Source organism: Loxodonta africana, chromosome 1, assembly GCF_030014295.1.
Source record: "Loxodonta africana isolate mLoxAfr1 chromosome 1, mLoxAfr1.hap2, whole genome shotgun sequence".
Taxonomy (NCBI): Eukaryota; Metazoa; Chordata; class Mammalia; order Proboscidea; family Elephantidae; genus Loxodonta; species Loxodonta africana.
This window is the reverse complement of record NC_087342.1, coordinates 30,883,329-30,896,083: the sequence shown is the minus strand read 5'-3', so window position 1 is coordinate 30,896,083 and position 12,755 is coordinate 30,883,329. Positions and strand designations below refer to the sequence as shown.

General features: G+C 41.1%; 1 long non-coding RNA gene across 1 annotated transcript in view; it reads right to left on the bottom strand.

The window, feature by feature from the left end:
• LOC111751424 (uncharacterized) overlaps positions 1–12,755 on the bottom strand; it is an 84,724-nt gene that overhangs the window by 71,566 nt on the left and 403 nt on the right. Inside the window, exon 2 of the long non-coding RNA XR_002786480.2 lies at positions 2,970–3,078. This is a non-coding gene — a long non-coding RNA (uncharacterized LOC111751424). The remainder of the gene's footprint in view (positions 1–2,969; positions 3,079–12,755) is intronic.

The following is a 12,755-nucleotide window of genomic DNA, read 5'->3' as shown; positions in this document are numbered from 1 at the left end:
GTCAGCAAAGATGTGGAGAAATTAGAACTCTCATTCATTGCTGGTGGAAATGTAAAATGATGTAGCCACTTTGGAAGACAGCTTGACAGTCCCTAAAAATGTTAAACGTAGAGTTACTCTGTTGTTTTTGTTGTTATTGGATGACATCAAGTCTATTCCAACTCATAGTGACCCCATGTAACAGAGTAGAACCGTCCCATAGGGTTTTCTAGGTTGTAATCTTTATGGAAGCAGAACACCGTGTCTTTCTCCCGTGGAATCACTGGGTAGGTTTGTCATATCTGGCCAGTGGCAGGAGTGGCTCTAAGGGGCACATGTTGAATTCCAAAAAAAGAGGCAAGAAAAAGCCAGGTTGATCAGGGTGAGGCCTTATTAGAAAACTTACATACAGAGGTCAGCACCATGATCTCCGGAACGACAGAAATGTGCTGAGTCATCCAGGTGAGGCCGGTGCAGAGCAGTGCTAGGTGTGGGTTTATATACTAAGAGCTTATGTGCAGGGGAACCAGGAAAAATAACACATCCAATCTATGATGGATGGACTGTTTTTGTACTACTTAATGGGTTCCAATTAACGTTACCATGGAGTCAGGTGTTTAGTGCGCTTTTTCCTGGCCCAGGTCACTGCTGGATAAGGTATTTTCATTTCTCCCAGAGTCCTATGTAGGCAGGACCCATCTTGTGTTATTTAAGGTCCTCAGGGTTTGAACTGCCAACCTTACAGTTAGCAAAGGATCGAGCACTAACCGTTTGACCCAACGATTATACCCAAGAGAAATGAAAGCCTATGTCGACACTAAACCATCCACTAGGATGGCTATGATCAAAAAGATGGACAGTAACAAGTGTCGGCAAAGATGTGGAGAAATTAGAACCTTCATTCATTGCTGGTGGAAATGTAAAATGCATAGCTACTTTTCCATGAATATTTACATCATCATTATTCATAAGAGCCAAAAAGTGAGAACAACCCAAAAGTCTACCAGTAGATGAATGGATAAACAAGATGCAGTATTTTCATACAATGGAATATTATTTAGCCATAAAAAAGGACTGCACTGACACATGCTACATAAGTGAATTTTGAAAACACGCTAAGTGGAAGATACAAAGGGCCATATCTTGTGTGATACCGTTTACATGAAGTGTGCAGAATAGGTACATCCATAGAGACAGAAAGTAAATTAGAAGATTCCTAGGGCTTGTGAAGGAGAAAGGGAGTAACTGCTAATGGTTACAAGGTTTCTTTTTGGGGTGATGAAGATGTACTAAAATTAGATTATGGTGATGGCTGCCCAACTCTGTAAAAATATTAAAAAAAAAACAAAAAACATTGAATTGTACTCTTCAAATGAAATAACCATATGGTATGCATTATATCTCAATAAAGCAGTTTAAAAAAAACTAAATCAAGTGACGTTTTATAAAATAACTGTACTTATCAAAATAACTAGTACTGGAGGTCACTCCTGAGGTTCACCCTTCAGCCAAAGATTACTCAGGCCCATAAAACCAACAATAATACATGCAGCTCAGCCATGTATACGAGACTAAATGGGCACACCAGCGCAGGGGCAAGGGCAAGAAGGTAGGAGGACACAGGGAAGCTGGACAAATGGAAATGGGGAACCCATAGTTGAGAAGGGGAGAGTGTTGACATGCCATGGGGTTGGCAACCAACGTTCCAAAACAATACGTGTATTGTTTAATGAGAAACTAATTTGCTCTGTAAACTTTCATCTAAAGCACAATTTTAAAAAATTGTTTAAAAATTAGTATGAAGGAGTGCATTATGGTGAGAATAACACGATTCAAATGCGAAGGCTTTTTGGACCTATACTCCCCATTTTATTCTATACAGGCAAGGACCTGTAGAGTACTCATAAGCTAAGTGATTTTGGTCCTGGTCTTTAGCCACTTCACTAAATCTTAGTTTCTTCATTTGTATCTGGAACTCATCATGTTACCTCCCCTGCTGGTAATACCTGAAAATGTTTGATAAACCCTAAAATGCTACAAAAGTTAGAGGGTTGTTAACAGCAAATTTTAATCATCATAAAATTGGAATGCTTCCTTTAAGTGCTAATTTAAAGTGTATACAATAAACCCTGCAGGGAAAGTATCCCTACGCCTAGAAAATATACTGGGTGAAAGTATTTCCAAATTGTTGCTAGGTGCATGAGTTTGCATTTATAGTAAGGAAAAGAAAACATTGAAAAAAAGAAAGGAAAGGACTGTGCTGTTTAGATTATCGTGGTCCTACCATTAGTGTCTGTTAGTATTCTATTGTTTCTATGAGATACTCCCACCTTCCTATATCTTTTCTTGAAACTTTGATCCCCATCCAAACCCAAACTCATTGCCATTGAGTCGATTCTGACTCATAGCAACTCTGTAGGACAGAGTAGAACTGCCCCATAGGGTTTCCAAGGAGCGGCTGGTGGATTCAAACTGCTGACCTTTTGGTTAGCAGCCAAACTCTTTAACCACTACGCCACCAGGGCTCCGAAATTTTGATCAGTGTCCAGAAAAATCTTCCCCAGGTACTATAATGAAGGCTCGTTTTAATGTTGAAATCAAGCCACCACAGCTTTGAATGTGACAAAGGATCTTGTCCACAGACAGGAGAAGGACAAGACATAATATTTCCCAGTTGGCCCTTCCAATCCTGGGGTTCTCTGAGATACCAAGAAATGAAGCGACTCAAAGCACGGAATCTGGAAGAAGACAGTCAGAAATCCAGTGGCTGCTTTGACACAGTTCAAGTAGGATAACAAAACCACTCAACAATTTTACCAGCCAAAAGGCAGCACTGACCTTGGAAAAAAGCCGTAATAATAGCCAGAAATCATTTCCACTGCCAACAGCAACATTAGATATTCATGAAGTTATGTTTATTTGTTCTTTGCAGCAAACATTCTAATAAATTAACGAGGTACTTAAAAAATAAACAAATAACCAGTACTTACCAAAAGTATCAAGGTCATGAACGCAAGGGAAGACTGAAGAATTGTCACCAATTGAAGGACACTAAAGAGAAGTGACAACTGAATGCAACATGGGATACTGGACGGAATCCTGGATCAGAAAAAGGACATTGAGAACAAGATTGTTGAAATCTAGTAAAGCCTGTAGTTTACTTAATAATATTATATCAAAAACCAAACCCACTGCCATTGAGTCGACTCATAGTGACCCTACACGACAGAGTAGAACTGCCACATAGGGTTTCCAAGGCTGTGAATCTTTGCAGAAGCAAACTGCCACATCTTTCTCCTGCAGAGCAGCCAGTGGATTTCAACCACTGACCTTTCGGTTAGCAGCTGAGTGATTTAAAATAATGTTATAGTGCAATGTTAATTCTCTGGCTTTCATGTTAGGTCGGCAGTTCGAATCCACCAGGTGGTTCTTGGAAACTCTATGGGGCACTTCTACTGTGACCTATAGGATCACTATGAGTTGGAATCGATGCAATGGGTTTTTGGGTTTTCTACTCTTGTGTATGTTTAAGCTTTTTCATAATAATGTTTTAAAACCATCTGTATCCTTCTCTTTGCCTCCTTTCTGTTGCAGATCCTAATCTCTTCTCAGGCTGACCAGGGATAACATCATAATATTCAGAAAGGCAAAGAAAAAAGCACATATTGGTTCTCAAAATATTACCTACGATTAAACTGGTATTGTTATCAGTAAGAAGCCCTGGTGGCACAGTGGTTAAGAGCTTGGCCGCTAACCAAAAGGTCGGGAGTTGGAATCCACCATCTGCTCCTTGGAAACCCTATGGGGCAGTTCTATAGGGTCTCTATGAGTCAGAATCTACTCCAACAGCAACGCGTTTTTGATTTTGGATTCACAGTAAATTTAAGGCAGTGGTTCCTAATTTTTGGGTCAAGGACTCAGGGAACCAACCCATGGGGTTGGCAAATACACAAGTACACCAAGCATTATGTGTAGACGGAGTGAACAATACCTCCCATATACACACATTGCTGTTTCTACAGGCGTGTTTTTACTTTACGAGTACATGAGGCTTCCTTAACTCTCTTTGCGTTACTGATTTCTAACTTAATTACACTGTGGTCACAAAATGGGCCTTGTGGCAATGCACGTGAAACCTTCATGTACATAGGGATCCCCGGCTTCCTGTCAAAATGCAGATTGTGATTCAGAAGGTCTGGGGTGGTGCCCGAGTCTCTGCATTTCTAACCCATTCTCAGATGATGCTTCTCAGATGATGCTGTTCTGTGGACCGCATTGTTAGTGGAAAGGGTCTACGTGAGACCAGTTCTTTGAAATCTGTGGAGATTTGTTTTATGCATAAGTAATGTTCATAACCATTCCACAAGCATTTGAAAATACTGCATGCTATTCAATTATTAAGGAGCCCAGGTGGTACAATGGTTAAGCGCTCGGCTGCCCCCAAAAGGTCAGTGATCCAAACCCACCAGCCTATCTGCAGAAGAAAGACCTGTCGATCTGCTTCCATAAAGATTACAGCCTAGGAAGCCCCATGGCGCAGTTCTACTCTGTCTTGCAGCCTCGCTATGAGTTGCAGTCAACTCAATGGAACACAACGACAACAACAACGATTCAATATTGAGTGCAGTGTTCTGTATAAATCCCTTAGATCAAGATGAGTAACTGTGATATTGAAATCTTCTGCATCCTCACTCATTTATCTGCTTGATCTACCCAACACTGGCAGAAATATACTCAAAATCTCTTACTATAATGGTGGATTTGTCCATTCCTTACGATTCTGTCAATTCTTACTTCATAGGTTTCGAAGCTTCGTTTTTAGGTGCACGCAATTTGAAATATTTTATCTTCCTGCTGAACTAAAGCTTTATCACAATAACGTGACCTTTTTAATTTCTAGTAAACTTATCAAGAGCTTTGTTTTGGACAGCATTTACCTGGTACATCTTTTTCCATCTTTTTAAATTTCAGTTTTTCTGAGTCTTTATGTCTTAGGCGTGTTTCTTATAAGTAGGATATTGCTGAATTGTATTTCTTGGTCCAGTCTTTTCATGAATAATAAAAAGATCTTAGAACGTTTTAATGCTAATCATTTCTGTCCTGGCTTACATGTATAAGTAGTGTAGCATTTTCTTTTTTAACCAACCAATTTAAACATCAATATTATTTTATATGATCAATGTTTGTTTAGATTTACTCACTTATCATTTTCTGTACTAGGCCTTCCACCTTGCGTCTCAGGCCTTTGTTCTGCGATTTTCTCCATCTTCTTGAGATACATCTTTTAACAGTGCTCCTCCATAGAATTCTCTGCAGTGGTGGAGATATCCTGTATCTGACCCATTCAATATGGTAGCCACTAGCCACACTGGTAAACGTGACTGAGTTACAGAATCTTTCATTTTATATATTTTAATTTAAATACTCACATGTGGCTAGTGGCTACCACATTGGACAGCGAAAATCTAGACATTCTTTAGGAAGGAATTTTTGATAGTCAACTGTCTTAGCTTTTGTTTATCTAAAAGTGAGTTGATTTCGCCCTTGTCCTTGCAAGAAAATTTCTCCAGCAAGACAATTCCAGGTTGACATTATTTTCTCTCAACACTTTAAAGATATTGTGCCATTACCTTCTGGCTCCCATCTTGCTCTTAAAAAAACCATTGTTGCTGAGTAAATTCCAACTCATTGAGACCCTTTAGGACAGAGTAGAACTGCCCCCATAGGGTTTCCAAGGAGCAGCTGGTGGATTTGAACTGCTGACCTTTTCGTTAGCAGCCAAACGCTTAACCCCTGTGCCACCAGGGCTCTTCTATCTTGCTCTAGTGAAGTCAAATGTCTAACTTTCGTTTCCTTTTAGAGTAATATAATTTTCTCTCTGATTCTTTTTAATCTTTTTTTTCTTTTCTTTTCTTTTGGTATTCTATAATGCTGGTCACCAGTAAGCACCATGCATTGCTAATGTCCTCTGACCCACCAGACTCAGGAGTCTCCTTCCTGTCCAGGCACTGGGGAAACTCAAGTTACCCCTTCTGGTCAGCTCTTTAGGACCGAGTTCCCATAGCAGAGCCCTTGGCCGGCCCCTCGTGATCTGCCTCTGCACTGACCAACCATTCATTCCAGTTTTCCAGGGACTGAGGGGTTTCCCAGGGTACCGGACTCTCCAAGCTAAAACTGGGACAGGCCTGGACAAGCAGGGATGGCTGGTCACCCTACCTGACTCCTCTCCTTCATGCCACAGCCCTCCCCTTCCTGGCACACACGTACTCTTGTGGGAGGCTGGTTATGAGAAGGCCAGGCACCACTTTGCACTGGTCCTACCACCTCTGCCCCCTCTGGACTTGAACCCTGATGTTCAGGCAGACCCACTTGGCCATACTTTTTTCTCCTGGCAATTCTCTGTTGTCTCTCTTCAGTCAGCCCCATCTAGGAAGCTCTAGTTCTCCTCAAGAGGGCTGGTCTGCACGCATCAGGATCTCAGGGCTCCTGGATTCCATGCACATGGATGGATATGGGTGGGTTCCCACTCTACAGCCCCGGCCCACTCTTTCACAAAAGTGCCATAAATAACTCTGACAGTTGGTGAGCGAGCTGGTGCAGTGCACAGCGACCACCTCTAGGGGGTGGTGTTGCCCAACTCTACAAGCCACTCTACCAACGTCTTTTCAGGGCCAGCCAAAGTAAGGAATTGGAGGTGCGAATGATTTTATTTTCTTTAGCCTTAGGTTTTTCAGTGAAATTTCTATGAGATAATCTCAACCTATTTCAGCTGAGCTGTGGAGGAACTATAAACGACATTTTCCCCTTAAGCCTCGGCCTAGAAAACAAGCATCTCTCTGGAGGTGACAGTGAGGACTGAAGAAAAAACAGAGAACATAGGAGAACTCAAACGTTTATTTCTTCTTTCATTTCTAGCAAACCAGGACATGGATGTAAAAGCCCCAGCTATCCCACAGCATATTTGGAACCCTCAACTTTCAGAACAGTGATCTCAGACCCAGAAGTAACTAGAAAAATCAACAACACTCCTGGCAGTCAATAGTCAGCTCTGATCACAAGCTGAGAAGCCCAAAAACAGCCTAAGATTTACCCTCAAAGAGTTCTAATCCATCAGTTTGTTGCAGAGCCTCTAAAACCCATTGCGGTCGAGTCAGTTCTGACTCATAGCGTGGTTAGCAATGCCTAGAAAATGCCCAGCTCTTGTACAGTACATATATCAAGAATGCCTTGAAGGGGAGGGTCACCAAAACACCAAACCGATTGCCACTGAGTTGATTCCAACTTATAGTGATCCTATAAGACAGAGTAGAACTGCCCCATAGGGTTTCCAAGGAATGCCTGGTGGATTCAAATTGCTGACCTTTTGGTTAGCAGCCTGAGCTCTTAACCACTGCACCACCAGGGCTCCATGGATTGAATAGTGTTACCAAAAAATATGTGTTGTAAATCCTAACCTGTATGCCTGTGGTTATAATCCCATTTGGGAATGGTTTGTCTTTGTTATATTTATGAGACAGGATTAGTGCAAGGTGTGTCTTAAAAATGTAGATTCTAGCTCAGTACATCTGGGGTGGAAATACAAATTATCAGCAGGGGGTTAAACCAGAATGAACCAGTTTGAAGCTCTACAGAGGAAGAAGAATCAGAAAACAGGAGGAGGAAATGGAATGTGTAGCCAACTGCCTCCTTTGCCCTGAGACGAGAATTGGATGGTGCCCAGCTACCATTACTGAATATTTTGACTAGAGAAGAATCTTGATCAAAAAGTGGAAAATGCAGAACAGAATTTCAAATTCTCATGGAATCCAGATTTCTGGAGCCACGGAGGCTGGATGAATCCCCAAAACTATTGTCCTAAGATAATTTTTAAACCTTAAATTAAAACTAGTCCCTGAAGTCTTCTTAAAACTAAACAATAGTTTAGCTTAACTAATAAAGAATGTCTGCCTTGAGTATTATGCTCCTTTAAGACCTATCTCTACGGGATCGAGGAGCCCTGGTGACACCGTGATTAAAGTGATCAGGTGCTAACCAAAAGGTCAGTGGTTCAAACCCACTAGCTACTCTGTGGGAGAAAGATGTGGCAGTCTGCTTACATAAAGATTTACAGCCTTGGAGATTCAAAATGGCGGCCTAGTCAGATGCACCACGCAGTCCCTCTATGGCAAACACCCAAGAAACAAAGTGTAACAGATATAGATGACAACCTGGAACCCTGAGCAACCAATGAAAGGACATAGAATCATATCAAACATCAACTGGGAAAAGAAACTGAACGACAGCAGCGAACAAGGAGAGATACATAGAGGAGGTGCCCTGCCAGCCGGTCTGGAACAGCAGGTCCATTTTGAGCAAAAGTAAAATAAAGCTACAAAACCAAAACAGAGACCAGAGATGTCAATCTGTAAGCGAGGACATCTTCAAGACAAAAAGGGGAATAAACGGTGTAGACACAGAACTTCCATATGGAGAGGAAGTCATGGTGCTATCAAGAAACAACAGATTGTTTTAAACTCAGGAAGGTAAAGGTAAATGTCAGAGTCACCACAAAGAAAGTTATTAAACCTGCTCACCAAAATAAAGGAGAAAACCGTAAGGGTTCAGTAAACACAAAATCAAAACAACAAAGGAAATGAAAATACATAAACAAAAAGAACTCAGTACAGAGTTAAGCAGGACAAAGAAATGGCAACACTACCACAAAAAGTGTAAAGTGTAACAAAATGACAACAGTAAATTCATACCTATTGATAATCACACTGAATGTAAATAGTTTAAATGCACCAGTCAAGAGACAGACAGTGGCAGAATGGGTTTAAGAAAAAAAAAAGACCCATCAATATGTTGCCTACAAGAAACACACATTAGACACAAAGACATAAATAGGTTAAAAACCAAAGGATAGAAAAAAATATATCATGCAAATAGTAACCAAAAAAGATCAGAAGTGGCAATATTAATCTCCAATAAAATACTTTAAATCAAAACCCATCATAAGAGACAAGGAGGGGCATCATATAATGATTAAAGGGACAACCCACCAAGAAGACATAGCCACAATAAATATTTACACATCCAATGACAGAGCTCCAAAACACATAAAACAAACTAACAGCATTGAAAAGAGAAATAGACAGTCCTACGATAATAGTCGACTTTAACACAGCACTTTCGATGAACAGAACACATAGAAAGAAAACTAAACAAAGCTACAAAAGACCTAAAGACACAACTAACCAACTTGACCTCATAGACATATACAGAACACACCACCCAACAGCAGTACATTATACATTCTTCTCCAATGTGCATACATCATTCTCCAGAATAGACCATATTTTAGGCCACAAAGCAAACATCAATAAACTCAAAAGCAAAAATAACACAAAGCATATTCTCTGATGACAATGCTATAAAACTAGAAATTAATAAGAGGAAGAATAGGGGAAAAAATCAAACACATGGAAACTGAATAACATCTTGTTCAGAAGTCACCGGGTAATAGAAAAAAATAAAAATGAAATAAAAAAATTCCTAGAATCAAATGGGAATGAAAATGAAACATACCAAAACCTGTGGGACACAGCAAAAGCAGTGTTCAGAAGAGAATTCATAGCAATAAGCACACATCAAAAAAAGAAAGGACCAAATTCAATAGCTTAACCCTACAACTCGAACAAATAGAAAAAGAGCAGCAAAAGAAGCTCACAGTCACCAGAAAAAAAGGAAAGAACAAAGACTCGAGCAGAAATAAATGAAATAGAAAACACAAAAACAATAGAAAGAATCACCAAGACTAGAAGTTGGTTCTTTGAAAGGGTCAATAAAATAGACAAACCACTGGCCAAACTAACAAAGGATTATGGTGTTGACAAAGAATAGTGAATATACCATGGACTGCCCGAAGAATGAACAAATCTGTCTTGGAAGAAGTATAGCCAGAATGCTCCTAGAAGCGAGGATGGCAAGACTTCATCTCACTTACTTTGGACATGTTATGAAGAGGGACCAGTCCCTGGAGAAGGGCATCATGCTTGGTAGAGAGTTGGTGAAAAGAGGAAGATCCTCAATGAGATGGATTGACACAGTGGCTGCAACGATGGGCTCACACAAACCTACTATTGTGAGGATGGTGCAGGACTGGCAACGTTTCATTCTGTCATACAGAGGGTCATTATGAGATGGAATGACTCGATGACACCTAACTACAATCCTCACGACAATCTTATAAGTACTATCATTACCCCCATTTCAAAGATGAGGAAGTCAAGACATAGATAAATTAAGTAACCCGCCCAAGATTACACAGCTAGTAAAGGACTAAACCCACTAAACCCACTGCCATCTAGAGCCTGAAAGGGAACCCAGGCAGTCTGGCTGTGGAGTACCAGTATGTAAATCATACAGGATACTGTCTTTAATAAACATAATTCTGCGTCTGAACGTGTGTAAATATACAAATACACATGTATGCTTCAATATTTGTGCGGTGTGTGTGTGCACAAGTGTATACACATAATAGAGCTCTAGATCTAGATACATAAACAGAGGAGGAAAATGGAAAAAATACCCACCAAAATATTAATAATGGTCATAACTCCCAGGATTGGGTAGGATGAAGGAACTAGGGGAAGGGACTTTTACTTCCTTACGCACTTGCGTTTGTGCGCTTATGTAAGTGTGCTTTTCAGTATCTCTCAAAAAAGTTTTAAAACAAATAATAACAGATTAAGAGAGAATCTCCCTGAGACCCGACTATTAATATATCCATCTAGCTACCTGTCCACAGAATCGTAAGGCCTGGATTTGCCACTCACACAATGCCTTCAGCTGATTTGAGACTTCGTGAGATCAGGAAGTTATTTAACAATTTCTACAATTGGTCCTCCTTTCCATACCCCTCACCCCACCCTCCCCGTGCAAATTCCCTTTTTTTCTTTCTGCCTACAGATTTTTAAGACAGCCACGATATGCACTCATTTAATTTAAAACATTTGCTGAGTTACCTCACAGCCACCCCATGTGACAAGAGTAGAACTGCCCCCACAGGGTTTTCTTGGCTGTAATAAGGAAGCAGATCTCCAGGTCTTTCTCCCGCAGAACCACTGGGTGGGTTCCAAAGCCAACCTTTCTTTTATCAACTGACCACTTAACCATCTTTCCACCAGGGGTCGCTATGAACTGAAATCGACTAGAAAGCACCCAACATTAGTTGCCTTCTGCCTTTCCTTCTCCAGGTTAAATGTTCCAAAATCCTTTAAAAATAGTTTCTACTCGGCGCTCTCATTAACTAGCAGAAATTAGAAACAACAGGCCCATCCTTCCCGAGAAGGGCGTGGGAGCCTAGCGAGTCAAGTCGGAAGCGTCACGTGGAAACAAAAAAAATAGCGGACTCCAAATCCCAGCGTGCAACGCGGGCGCGGGCGGGACTGTTTGGGGGAACGTTGCAGACAGCGAGTGTTACAATTCAGACAGTTCAGCGGCAGAAAGGACGCGCGGCCTTGCTGGATATCTTTTTGCTTACCGAAATGGCGCCCAAAAGGCCTTCTTTCCGCAGGCCTGGTTTACTACCTGTAGCCACCGCCTCTTCCCCCAAACGTACTGCGCCCTGTCCAGCTTAGGATCTTTACGCTCCTAGCATCCTCTGCCTGGAAAGCTTGCCGCCTAACTCCAATCCTGCTCAACTTCATGCTATTCCTGGATCCTGCACCCCCATCTCCGCTCTGTATAAGCCACAAAGTAAGCTTTCAATAAACGTTGATAGGCTGAATGAAGAAATAATAAAATAGTAATTGTTACCCTAACCTAGCTTGTTTGAAAGATTGTGGAAGTATGATGGCAGACAAACTGGGTTCCAAAACCAGCTCTTCCGCTTACTATAGTTGAGTGAACTTCTTCACCCCACTGAGAGCTTAAGGAATATCCGTTGAACGAATGAATAAAATGTCTTGCAGAGATGTGTGACAAATTCAATGAAATAATGTTTGTATTTATTGTCCCTGGCCTGCAATAAGTGCTCAATGAATAGAATTCTTTTTTGTCCCCAAGTCTGACTCAAATGGTTAAGCACGTGGGTGCTAACCAGGCTGGCATTTCAAATTCACCCAAAGGAGTCTGGGAAGAAAGGCCTGGCAATTTACTTCCCAAAAGTCACAGCCATTGAAGACCTTATGGAGCACAGTTCTACTCTGACACACAAGGGGTCACCATAAGGCAGAATCCACTCAGAGGCAACTGGTTTGTTTTTGGGTTTGCTTCCACTGTTATATCACATTCTGTATTTACATAGACTGTCAGTTCCTTGAAGGATGTCTGACTTGGTTCCAAGCTTACCACGGTGCCAGGTCAGCATTAGTAATAACTCTTAGGTGACTAGGATGAATATGTTGTTGTTAGGTGCCCTGGGTTTGGACTCATATCAGCGCTATGTACAACAGAAGGAAACAACTGCCCAGTCCTATAGCATCTTCACAATCATTGCTATGTTTGAGCCCATCATTGCAGCCACTATGTCAATCCATCTCATTGAGGATCTTCCTCTTTTTCGATGACCCTTTACTAAGCATGATGTCCTTCTCCAAGGACTGGCCTCTCCTAATAACACGCCCAAAGTATGTGAAACCAAGTCTCGCCATCCTCACTTCTAAGGACTTTCTGGCTACACTTCTTACAAGACCGATTTATTCGTTTTTCTGGCAGTCCATGGTATATTGAATATCCTTTGCTAACACCATAATTCAAAGGCATATGGAAGACTACGATTTTTAACATGGTCG